Here is a 12,800-nt window from a genome sequence, read left to right as displayed (position 1 = left end):
AATTTTGTGACAGATATTAGACATATACTAATAATAGATTTGATGCTTTCTTGGAAAATATGGAGAACTGAGGACAATAATAAATGTCTCCATATGTTACTCTCTTTCCCATCCAATGCTATAGAGTTGGGAGGTTTGTTTTTCCTTGGGAGGTAATTTCAAATCCAGTTTAGGATGGGAAGGAAATCCATATGATGACTTTTTTTTTTTTTTTTTCACAAGTGGCAAATGCAAGTCTTCCAATTAAGGCAAAGTGTATTTCTCAATGCTGAAAAGTTTTTTGTAATTAACCACATGCTATGAGGAGAATTTTTTTTTTTTTTTTTTAATGCAAAGGTTCAGAGAAGTTTGTGCAAGCAGTATTGGACTTGGTTAGAGGTTGGCAAAAACATACTTAGCAATGGAGTTTTGCCCAGAATTTTGCTATAGGTTTTTCAGTTAATAAGAAAGAAAGAAAATGAAAAAAAAAAAAGAGAGAGAGAGAGACAGAAAGAGAAAGGAATATGATATTGGGGCATTTATAATTCAATAAGCTTTCTTCTTTTCTCCTTCCTTCCACACTCTCTTATGCATGGACAAATGCCACATGTCATTAAGGAAATTGGCTTTTCAAACTGGACACTATCCAAGGCCCCAATGTGTAAAGATAAAAAATAAATAAATATTGGAGCCAGGATGTTACACATCTTGTCTTTGGAAAATTATTAACTCAGAGGTACCATATGTGATGGCTGTCTATGGTTAGCATGGTCAAGATTATTATTAGGGATATTGAGCCTCCAACACTAATTCCAGTGTCATGAATTCAGTTTAAAAGTAACTCTTCTGCAGTCAGATTCTGGCAAAACTTCAAAGCCAACACTCAAAGTCAAAAAGCTTAAAATTGTGCAAGCTTATTTAGATTCCTTAAATGGTCTGTTTTAGGAGATTTCTGGGCATTTGAAGCTTTGTAAGCCATTGCAGAGTGAAAAAAGTTAATCTGTGCAGCCACGTTTTTAATAATGTGACATTAGATTCATTTCAAAGGCTTTTCTTCTCGGGAATTAAACCATAGTCAGGATTTCTCCAGGGTACAGGATACAAGCTCTCCCTTATTTATTTGTTTGTTTTTAATGAATGGTTTGCTTCTCATGGCGAGGATTATATAGTCAGTGTCTGAAGATACCTGTGGTTTTTGTTATACCAAAAGAGCAAAAATGGTCTGTTTTAAATATATATATATATATACACACACATTCTTCCCCCTCTGTATCTGCAGCCTCCACATCCTTCATTTAACCGATTATGAATCAAAAATATTCAGGAAAAAAAGAAAGTTCCAAAAAGCAAAACTTGAATTTGCCAAGCACCCAGCACTATGCCGAAACCATGCAAATGAGATGATGTGTAGGTATACCCTGCTGTAGCTTCCCGCCATTTCACAGACCCTCAGTTTCTCTCCAGCACTAATGGTTTGAGCATTGTTCTGTTCACTACTTGTGTTGTGTGCACCCTTTTTTTTCTGTGAAAAAATGGCTCTTAAAAAGCAATGAAGGAGTCAAAGTAATCGCTCAAAGGCTAAGTGTGAGGGGATTGAGGAAGGAGTTTCAGGCTAGTAAGGAATAGCTGGCTAGCTCTGTAAAGTACTACAGCCTCAAGAACGTCAAGATGACAGGAGATTTGGCATCACCTGATGCCCAGGCAGCATCCGTGGTCACAGAAGAGCTCGAGAAATTCATAGAAGAGAAGGGCAAGTCTTCAGTTGTGATAAGAACAACTATTTACATAGTAATTACATTGTATTAGGTGTTATAAGTAATCTAGAGACGATTTAAAATATACAGGAGAATGCACATAGGCTATATGACAATACTATGCCATTTTATATAAGGTGCTTGATCATCTTCGGATTTTGGTATCCACGGAGGTCTTGGAACAGATCCCTTGTAGATACCCAGGGACAGCTGTGTGTGTGTGTGTGTGTGTGTGTGTGTATGTATATATATATATATATATATATACGTGTCTGAAGCAGTTAGAGGGAAACTTGCATTTTAAGACAGGAAACTCTTAAAATTATAGATGAATATTGGAATAAAATTAAGAATATTGTATTATAATGTATATGCCATTTCATATGTAAAATGCTAAATGTAAATTCATTCTCTCTCTGTGTCTCAGTGTCTCTCTTTCTGTCTCTCTCCTTTCTCATTTAAACATCTAGGTTAGTAGGATGTATGAGGTGAATATTTTTTCATCATTGACTACCTAAACTTCTTTCTGTGGAATTCTTTCAATATGCCTTTTTTTAAAGTTAGGCAAGTTAAGTCTGTTAGCAAGGAATAAAATGGGACCCTGGCTTTGGAAAATAAAGGTATATAAAAGTTTTAGAAAGTACATATTTTTTATTAATATTTTGTTTTCTTTATAAGAGAAGACAGTTTTCTCTTTGACATGTGTTATCAGAGCCCCCCCCCCCCAGCATTTTTCTTCATAATCTTAGGGAAAATTCTCCATCAAAATGTATAATTAATACTTAATTAAATCTCATTTCCAAGATCTAAGTAGCTGGAGGTCGATCAAATATAAATAATAGTGTCCTGTTGTGCAGTGGTTAAGTGTTTGTCTGCTAACCAAAAGGTCAGCAGTTTGAAGCCACCAGGAGCTCCTTGGAAACCCAATGGGGCAATTCTACTCTGTCCTATAGGATCAGTATGAGTTGGAATTGACTCAATGGCAATGAATTTTGTTGGTTTTTTTGGTTGCCGCTAGAGAAAGGAAGGTCTGGCAATTTGCTTTGGAATGGTCTTAGCCATGAAAATCCTATGGACTGCAGCTCTGCGTCACACACATAGGATCACCGTGAGTCAGAATGGACTCAATGGCAACTAGTTTGTTTTGCTTTTTGTTTTGGTTTTGGTTGCTCCTAGAGGGTCACTCACTATGAGCTGGAATAGACTTGACTGCACACAATAGCAAAAGAATCTCTGTATATCGGCCTGATATTGTGCTTAGCTACGGAGTCTTCATTTTGACACATTTGTGTACTTGAAATTTCAATATTGGAGATTTTTTAAATGATATATTAACGACATATTCTGTCTTGAGTTTTTTTTTTTTTTTTTTAAATAGTAAATTATATGTCATTTCTCACCAATTCAGTGGCTATATCTTAAAACACATCTCTCTGGTTACCTTTCACAATGTTCTCCACAGAAAAGATTAGCTTTATTAGTTTTGAATAAATGGATATATAAAATAATGAATGAATCATTGATGATTATTATAGAGATTTGCATTCTTGACTGCAAACCCAAATAGAAAATTTTCATCATGCTTTTCTTTTTATTCCTGAAGTAAAATGCATACTTGCTATATTGTTTTTCTTGATTTTAAGTAATATTCTTTACTGTTGTTGGTTGCTGTGTCATCGATTCTGACTCATGGTGATCCCATGAGTGTGGAGTAGAACTGCTCCATTGAGTTTTCAAGGCTCTGACCTTTCAGAAGCAGATTGCCAGAGCTGTCTTTCTACGAGATTCTGGGTGGGTTTGAATCACCGACGTTTTGGCTAGTAGTCAAATGATTAATCATCTGTGCCTTCTATATTCTTAATTTTGAAGTATTTTTTAATACTTAAATTAGCAAAAATTGGAAACATCCCCAAAAAGTGACATTAAGAAAAATACATAAATCTATAATAATATGCAGTAATTAGCACAGCAACGACCATTTTTTAATGTCTGTTGTGTTGGGCAAATATACTAGAAACAATCTACTTCTAGCCCAGGAAACTTCTCAGCAAAAATAGAAGAGAAAGAAGACTTACTGAATAAGCATCAAACCAGAAAGCGATGGATCATAGGCAATCTGCTAAGGGATTGTGAAGACAGAAAGACAACTTACCCTTTATATCTCTAAGTGGTTACAACACACCTTATTCATATATCCAAGATAAAACTGATAATTTTCTAGTATCTTTATGGCCAGAGGTAGATTTATAATATGGAGAGGTCATACTAATCTTCTTCCAGAAAACTGGAAGGTGGGGGAAGATTACCTAAATTTACATTTTAAAGAGATGACTGCCAGGTTCTTGAGTTAACACCTTAGATTTACACTCTTCAAAGAAACTAAGAAAGAATCTCCAATAAGTTATCTAAATTCTGAATGAGCATGAAAAGATTAAAACGTTTTACTTTCAATTTGTACTTTAGTTTCCATTTTTATTTGCCAGCTCAGCTTCATCTCTGCTCCTTCCGCAATCTCAAGAATGTAGTCCATTTCCCAGAACCCCTTTCCTGTGCTATTCCAGGTTAAGATTCTGAAACAGCATAACAATACTTACAAAAATAAAACATACAACACATGTATTATTTACATAAAAATATGGTATTCATTGAGGCAATGCCAGCAGTATTGTCAATTTATTTAGTGTTTCATAAACTTAAAACTCTCTGTGACAAATAAATGATAAAAATGGCTAATAATTTAATTGGTGTGACCCGTAAACACAAGAATTGAAAACAAAAAAAAGATGCTATTACAAAACAAATGTTATTGATGAGTGACTCTCCTGAACTGCAGATTTTCTTGGAACTACCTAAAATGTTCTTAGTTTTCTTAATTGTTTTCAAATTTGAAAACAAATATTTTATGAGTAATTTGTTTTTATGAGCAAGAACATGCTTAAAGGCCTTTTTAATTTCTTTACTTTTTTTTCTTTATTTATAAATTGTTTTCAAGCAATTTTGTTTTTTCTGTTAATTTACTTGGTACACGAAATAATAATCCCATACTCTCCAGGTGTCTTTTTTTTTTTTTTAAGTAAATAAGATCCTAAACCAAAAATATTTAAGGACTATAGATTTTAGACAGGTTTCAAATTAAAAACAAAACAATATTTGTCATAACTTAGTGAAAAACTCAGTTAAACTTTTATTTTTACTGAAGTCGAATATGGTAGTTAAATATCAGTGGAACTATTTCTAAACATGATTTTTTTTAATAGAATCAAATTAAATCAGGGCACAATATATCACTAAAACTTATATGATTAAAACATCATTAAAGTGAAAACAAACACATTTCCCATTTAGTGATTTCAATAACTAAATGGCTGTACTTTCAAATATAGAAATTATTGCCCATTTTCTCTCCATCTTATTTTATATCCACTGCAAATGTTTGCTTTTTTTTGCAAATTAATATCATAAAGGCTTTCTTGGAACATTTGGTAGCCTTAATAGAGTGAAATAAGCACATCTCGTGTTCTAAAGCAAAGGAGTGCCTACTGCATTCTTGAAGGTCTGACTGTCTAGGGCAAAAAAGGACTATTGTAAGTTAGGTGCATTTTACAGAACATAGGAGATGAGTCTGGAACAGAAGCTTTTGTTTTGGCCGGAAGGGCCTGACATTTTGGCAAGAAGAGTACTTTAAATATCAAAGGTGAGTGCAGGAGTTAGATGAAAAGCAGCAGGAATGCTTTTAATGCCAGAAACATAGTTGAAATACTTAGATATTCCTTCCTGTTTAGGAGAAACAGAGCCACAGTAGAAACCTAAAGTGGTCCATTAGTGGAAACAGACCTGGGAGCTAAGTTAATCGTGTGTGTGTGTGTGTGTGTGTGTGTGTGTGTGTGGCACACGCATTGACATGTTGCTAATAGAGCTAGATAAATGCTAAAACAAAAACTGATATAGAATTAAAATGTAAGAAGAACCTAAAGCTTGTTATCAGTAAAACTAAATGGTGAACATAGCCTCAGGTAGATACGACTTGCCCAATGAAGAAAAATAAAATTTAGATGTCAAGAATCATCATTTTAAGCAACTTAATTATAATAACACTAACAATGTATCAAAAATGTAAATATTAAAACAGGATCATGCCAGCATATTTTAAGGAAGCAGATGTTATAGGTTTTCATTAAATGATATGTTATACTGATTTAATATCGTCATTGGAACAATCTGCTAATGATTTAGCACAGTGCTTTTACACATCACAGAGCCTAGGCGGGAACGCTCATCCCAATGCCTTCACCACACATCAGTAAATTCACAGGTGTAGGTAGCAGCATCAAATGAATGCCCTCACTGCTAGGTTAACATCAACAAAGCTAAGTGGTTTTACTTCACGTAGTGAAAACGAGAACACTGCGTGCACAACTGCTGACATGCAAGCAGTTTACGTAAGTTACTAACTCAAAACTTCTATTCAGATAGCAAGGGCGGTATCTCTATGTTTCAACTGTTTGACACAATGATGGATTATTTATTTACTGAACAGCACTGGTGGCCAGAAAATCTGATTTCCATGCATGAAATCCATGAAACCTCAGCCACTGAACAGTTTCTTTTACATGTGGCAAAGGTCATCTATCAAGGGATTTTCTCACGTTTTGTGTGATTGGTCATGCCTCATTTCCTTCAAGAAAATATGATTTCCCTAAAGTCTGTGCATTTTAAAAGACTCAGAAAAGACCGAGAAAGCTATTTCCTTTCTGTTTGTGATAAGCATAGAATATAGAGGCTAACCTACAGGGAACGACAAGCAACTGTTTGTAGCTTGAAACCATATTTAATCCTATTTTAAGAAAGCCTTAGCACTCTCCAGGTATAAAAGGGCTGCAAAATTAGACACTTAACCTTGTCATTTGACCTTGCACTGTTTAATCTAAATTGAAACTTTAATAAATATATCGCTTAGATCTATCCTTATATATTCGAATTCATTTGTTTCAGATAATACATTTCAAACTTACAGTCATTTGGTGAATGACTTTCTGAAGATTTGGCTACAAAAAAAAAAAAGAACAAAATCAAGGAGAAAGAATAATAAAATCATGTTTCAGTAAAATGATTAGAATAAGAAATACAAATATGGTGAAAATAAAGAACAATTAAAAAAGAACTGTTTGTCTAAGAAAAGACTATGATATGTAATTCTTGAAGATTCAAAAAAGAAAGAAAAAATCCTGGTGTCTTAATTTATGTTCACAAAGCATTGTTTGGCACAGTTCAGAAGTATCTTAGTCCGATGTTCCAGTCTATCGGTGCATTCAGGTTCTGTTAAAAAACCTCCAAATACCCAGTGGTGAGTTGACATAACTGTAGCCCATTCATGCTTCTGTGAATGCAGGCTTGGGTGCCTATGCTCAATTTATACAAGTGTCATGGGAAGATCAGGAGTGACCTCTAACTATTAGTGTCATTGTGATACATTATAAAGACAGCAGCTATATGGGCAAAAGGATATGGCAAACAATAAATAACACCCTGTCAGCTACTGAGTAGAATATACGACACTACCACAGTGGATCTCTTGTTGCAAATCTACTAAAGCTTAAGCTATAGAGCCCTGCTTACATGCATTCTTCCCAAGACATTGTACAAAATTTTGAATTAGTAATTTCGAATTGTTTTTCTTAAACAGTGCATCCCCTGACTGCATAAGCTTTAGACCCTTAAATTCTGAATCCACCAAGCTCCACCATAACTGGATACAATAAATTTCTTTTCCACTTTTAGCTCCTTTAGGTAGTAAAACATTCACTTTTCTATTCAAAGTTAGTCTTGGAGGACAATGAATAGGAGACTGGGAAACTCCAACCATGCATAGCATGCTTTAGCTCTCACGACAAATGCATGCGTGTGTGAGAGAGAGAGAGAGACAGAGAGAATGTGTGTGTGTGTGTGTGTGTGTGTGTGTGTAATATTGAGTTAAATTTAAATTGTACTGACATCTTCATAGGAATAACGGATGTAATCATTAGAGACAACCATGCATTAAGTTTAAAAAAAGTTAAAAAAATGTAACAATAAGTAAAGTAAGGGTGCTGGAAGAGAATGATGGAGAGATAAAAGTATTATCTCACCCACCAGCATTTAAATGTAGGCACCATGTGCCAAGACACTCTTTCTCTTGCAGTTTTCATGGCAATCAATACATTATTGGATTTGGGGAAATCACCCCTAATCTCTTTTTCTTAGTTATGGGTGTTCTTAGGTCATGAGCTATGTCGATGTTCCAAAATTAATAGAATGATGTAAATAAAATATATGCACACACACTATATACGTATATATATTTATAACATATATGTTTACATATGGAAACCCTGGTGGTGTAGTAGTTTAGTGCTGCAGCTGCTAACCTAAAAGTCGGCAGTTCAAATCCACCAGCCACTCCTTGGAAACTATGGGGCAGTTCTACTCTGCTCTATAGGGTCACGATGAGTCGGAATTTACTCGATGGCAACGGGTTTGGTTTTTTTTTGGATGTATACATATATGATGTTGTTGTTGGTTACTGTCGAGTTGATTTTGATTCATAGTGACCATGTGACAGTGTAGAACTGCCCCATAAGATTTTTCTCAGCTGTGATCTTTACAGCAGCAGATTGCCAGGTCTTTCTCCACAGAGCCATTGTGTAGGTCCAATGTTGTGCCACTTGAGATCCAAATATATTTATAAAACATATCTTTCTATAAGTTAATGTATATGTATGTATGTGTGCATATATATGTGTCTCTGTCTATAAATATGTATATGTATAAAAAATTTTTTTTTATATAAGTATGTACATATACACACACACATACATATCCATAAAAACCCATTACTGTCAAGTCAGTTCTGACTCACAGCAACCTGATGTGATTGGGTAGAACTGCCCACAGAATTTCCAAGGCTGTAAATCTTTATTGAAGCAAACTGCCACATCTTTCTCCTGCAGAGCAGCTGGTGGGTTCGAACCAGGGACCTTTTGGTTAGCAGTTGACAGCTAAATCACTGCACCACCAGGGCTCCAACATACATGCCACTGAGACTAAAAATCAGCTAAAGGGAATTTAACTTCTACAGAAACTCCATTTTTTAACTGCTAATTTTGAGTAACTGATCCGTGTTGAAGAAACAATACCTATTTGACTGATTTGATACTGGGCACATACTGCTGGGTCTTCCTTATAATATCTTCAGCTTTAATGTTGAACTCGTGAAAATTATTAGTTTCAAAGAGAATAGAATACTAGAGAATTTACTTCAAATAGTTGAAATATTTCTTTAAGTAACTTTACTATGATATTTATTTCAATGATAGATTATCAGTCTTTCTTGAATTTGGTTGATTAATTCCTTTTCTGCTGATGTTTTCATATATTTTGCCACAAGTATATTAAATCATAAGCAAATATTTTTATTGTTATCATATTGAAACTAAAATCCAATTTCCAGAGTTAAAGATTATCCCATATGACAATATAACAATTAACTTAAGCAATCTTTCAGTGCTTTGTTTACCTCAATTATATTATGAAAAAATGAATATTCCTTCTGGAACCAGTCCTTTTTATGAATTCAGAGAATAATAAATAATCATTGCTTGTGATAGTTTTTATAGTTTAAGCATTTAAAAAAATCAACTGCTATGAACTAATATACAGATTTTGTTGAAAATAAACCCGCTTCATTGCTACTCACTACCAAGATTTGATTTTTATTGTTTGAAATAGGCTGAGTATATTTAATTTCTTATATTGATTTTTTTATTTTTTATTCTATAATATTATCCCCATATTCAATGCATGTGAGATAGAATGCAATTTCTTGTGTCAAATAATGTCAGTCATTGTACTTGACAGTTAATTTTACAAGAATGAAAGAAGTGCTTGGTAAGTTGCTGAGTATTTGAGAGTCAACTAGTAATCATTCCCTTTCCAGGTAGTCCCCAGGTTACAAATGAGCTCTGTTCCTAAGTGTGTTTTTAAGAATTTGTAGCTAAGTCGGAACAGGTGCATATGCTTCTTATTTAGCCTTACTTTAAAACCTTACTTTCAATGATTTAAAAGCTGTACATGTCACAAGCGAAGGTGATTGTGATGGAGAATTTGTTGCAAGCAGGGGCTGGTACAGTTGTTTCAAAGTGAGGCAAAGTTACATAAAATTAAAGAACAAGTACATGTTGTAGGTTAAGTGAGGTGCTTGTAATCCGTGGACTCACTGTATTGTTTATAAATATCAAGAGGTCCACAAATGGTGATGCTCACATGTACTCAAATGGAAGACCTGCCAGTGTATCCGATAGCCTGACACTGCAGCCCCTGGTGCCTTGTGTTCCAAATTCTCTGAATGCCGGAGCTGATGGTGAGTTGCTAGAATACAAGGAAATTGAACTCTAGGAGAACATTTGTTGCTTTAATGTTACAAGTTAAAAATAAGGATGCTATAAAAAAAAAAGTGGGCTCTTCAACTTCCTAGAACAAAACACAGAAATGAAGAAATAAGGATCTCAAAATTCCTTGTTACTCAAAATTTTTCATTTGATGCAAATAAAAAGTCCAGTTCACAAGAGACTAGCGGAATTCAATTTTCATAATAATTTCTGCCTTATTGAAAAAAATCCAAACTTCCCTTGATAAAAGAAATGCAAAAGTTTCTATCAAATAAATGTAAAATAATGCTAATGTAGTGATTCAAAAGTCAAGTGCATATGAAGGCTGACACTCGATTGCTTTGGTTTCTAATGTTACAGTTTGTGACAAAGATCAGAATTATTTGTCACCGTAATCAGTTACTCCTTTGGTTGAAGGCCAACAAAACAATCTGTTCTGTTACCAAGCACCCATCCATATTTCAATTTTCTTTCTTTTCTCATCACTTTGTGAAGAGTGTTTTCCATTCACACAAATTATCTTTCCTTAATTTAAGGGATTATATTTTCCTTTCTTTTTTATTTTTTGGCAAGACAGTAATAGATCAAATTTGGGGTTTCAGTGACTAAACCTAAAAACTTAGTATTCAAAAACATGGTATCCATGGTCTCAGGGAACATGCAGCTCAATTGGCATAACATATTTTATAAAGAAAATGTTCTGTACTCTACTTTGGTGAGTAGCGTCTGGGGTCTTCAAAGCTTGTGAGCAGCCATCTAAGATACTCCACTGGTCTCATCCTGTCAGGAACAAGGGAGAATGAAGAAAACCAAAGACTCAAGAGTAAGATTAGTACAAAGGCCTAATGGACCACAACTACCACAGCATCCACTGGACTGAGTCTGGTATAACTAGATGGTACACACCTACCACCACCGACTGCGTTGACAGGTATCACAGTAGAGGGTCCTGGAGAGAGCTGGAGAAAAATGCAGCATGAAATCCTAACTCACAAAAAAAGGCCAGACTTACTGGCCTACAGAGACTGGAGAACCCCCAAGAATATGGCTCCCAGACACACTTCTAGGTCAGTAATGTAGTCGCTTCTGAGATTCGCCCTTCAGCCAAAGATTAGAAAGGCCCACAAAACAAAATGAGACTAATGGGGCACACCAGCCCAGGGGCAAGGACTGGAAGGCAGGAGGAGACAGGGAAGTCATTGATTGGAAACCCAAGGTCAAGAAGGGAGAGTGTTGACGTGTTATGGGGTTGGTAACCAATGTCACAAAACAATCTACGTACTAATTTTTTAATGAGAAGCTAGTTTGTTTGTAAACCTTCATCAAAGTACAATAATTAAAAAAAAGTTCTTACTATTAAAAATATTCCCCCCCAAAAATCATTGTTGACCCATTTCTGTTAGATGATCGGATTTTTCTCTGTTAACCTAACACATTTTTCACATTTAAACATAATGAATTCTACAGGCTATAATTATTAATATGTAAAATAATTGAAATCATGCATTTTCATTATTATTTAAACCCAATATTCAATGTACGAAGCATGTAAAATTATTATATAAATGGATAAAGGAAGGAACTGGTTCAGTAAAAGGATTTGGACAATACTCACACGTCTTAATTTGCGAGACAATTTGTAGGAGGATGGGGATGAATAAAATCACTGATTATTTAAAAAAAAAATAGAGGTCATCTGGTCTTTTAAACTTGGAATCTTATATAGGTTACTACAATGAGCAAATATTCTGCTGCATGAGTTTCTATTTACAGGAGCAGAGAAACCTGAGACTGCATTCTGAGTCTGGGAATGAACACAGAGAGAATATTTCCAAATTTCAAGATCCTGAGTGGTGGTCACACAACACTGGCATCTCGTAAAGCCCAGAAGGTTGACAGGTTAATCACCTACCTTTATCTCTCACAAAATCTCCAAGGCTTTCTCTTAAAATGTTACGATTTAACCCCACTTGTTTTGGCGAATATTCAACCACTACCCTACTGTTTCCTGTCCATTGTTTCCTAATGGATTTCCTCTACTCCAACCAGGTCAGACCTATTATCTTTTCTCACCAGATATACCTTTAAAGCTGTGGCAGAGAGGGTACTCCGTGCTCAGTTTCTCCAAATTATCTCATGCTTTGATATATCTTGAGTAGCCAAATTGAATAAAGGAGTCAGCCAGTGTCCTGCTCATTTCATTTATATATTGACGGATATGTATATAGGTTGAAACATGTAAATAAGATTGACGGTAACCAAATGGTAAGGCGCAGGCTTATGTAAGCCAAAATAAATTTCTTCCATTTCTGAGTCTAGTAGATAGTTAATAACTTAATAGATCACATCAAATGCAAAAATGGGAAAAAGTAATTTAAAGGTAAATTTTTTTCCAGGATAACCACTGCTATGATTTTAGTTTGTATTGACCATTAACAAGTACTTCAATATTATGTTGAGCGTCCTGGAATATTATCTGGGTTCCCACCTTAATACAGTTTAGGCATATATGCATGCATAATTATAAAGAAAGTACCTGGGCATGATAATCTGTCACAACATACATGGTTCCCAGGCAATTTGTTATTTAAAAAAAAAAAGAGACCCATTCTTGTATTTTGTTGTCTGTTCACAATTTCAGCAG

The sequence above is a fragment of the Loxodonta africana genome, chromosome 1 (genome assembly GCF_030014295.1).
Source record: "Loxodonta africana isolate mLoxAfr1 chromosome 1, mLoxAfr1.hap2, whole genome shotgun sequence".
NCBI classification, from domain to species: Eukaryota; Metazoa; Chordata; class Mammalia; order Proboscidea; family Elephantidae; genus Loxodonta; species Loxodonta africana.
The sequence above is the reverse complement of the archived record's forward strand: the minus strand, read 5'-3'. Positions refer to the sequence as shown.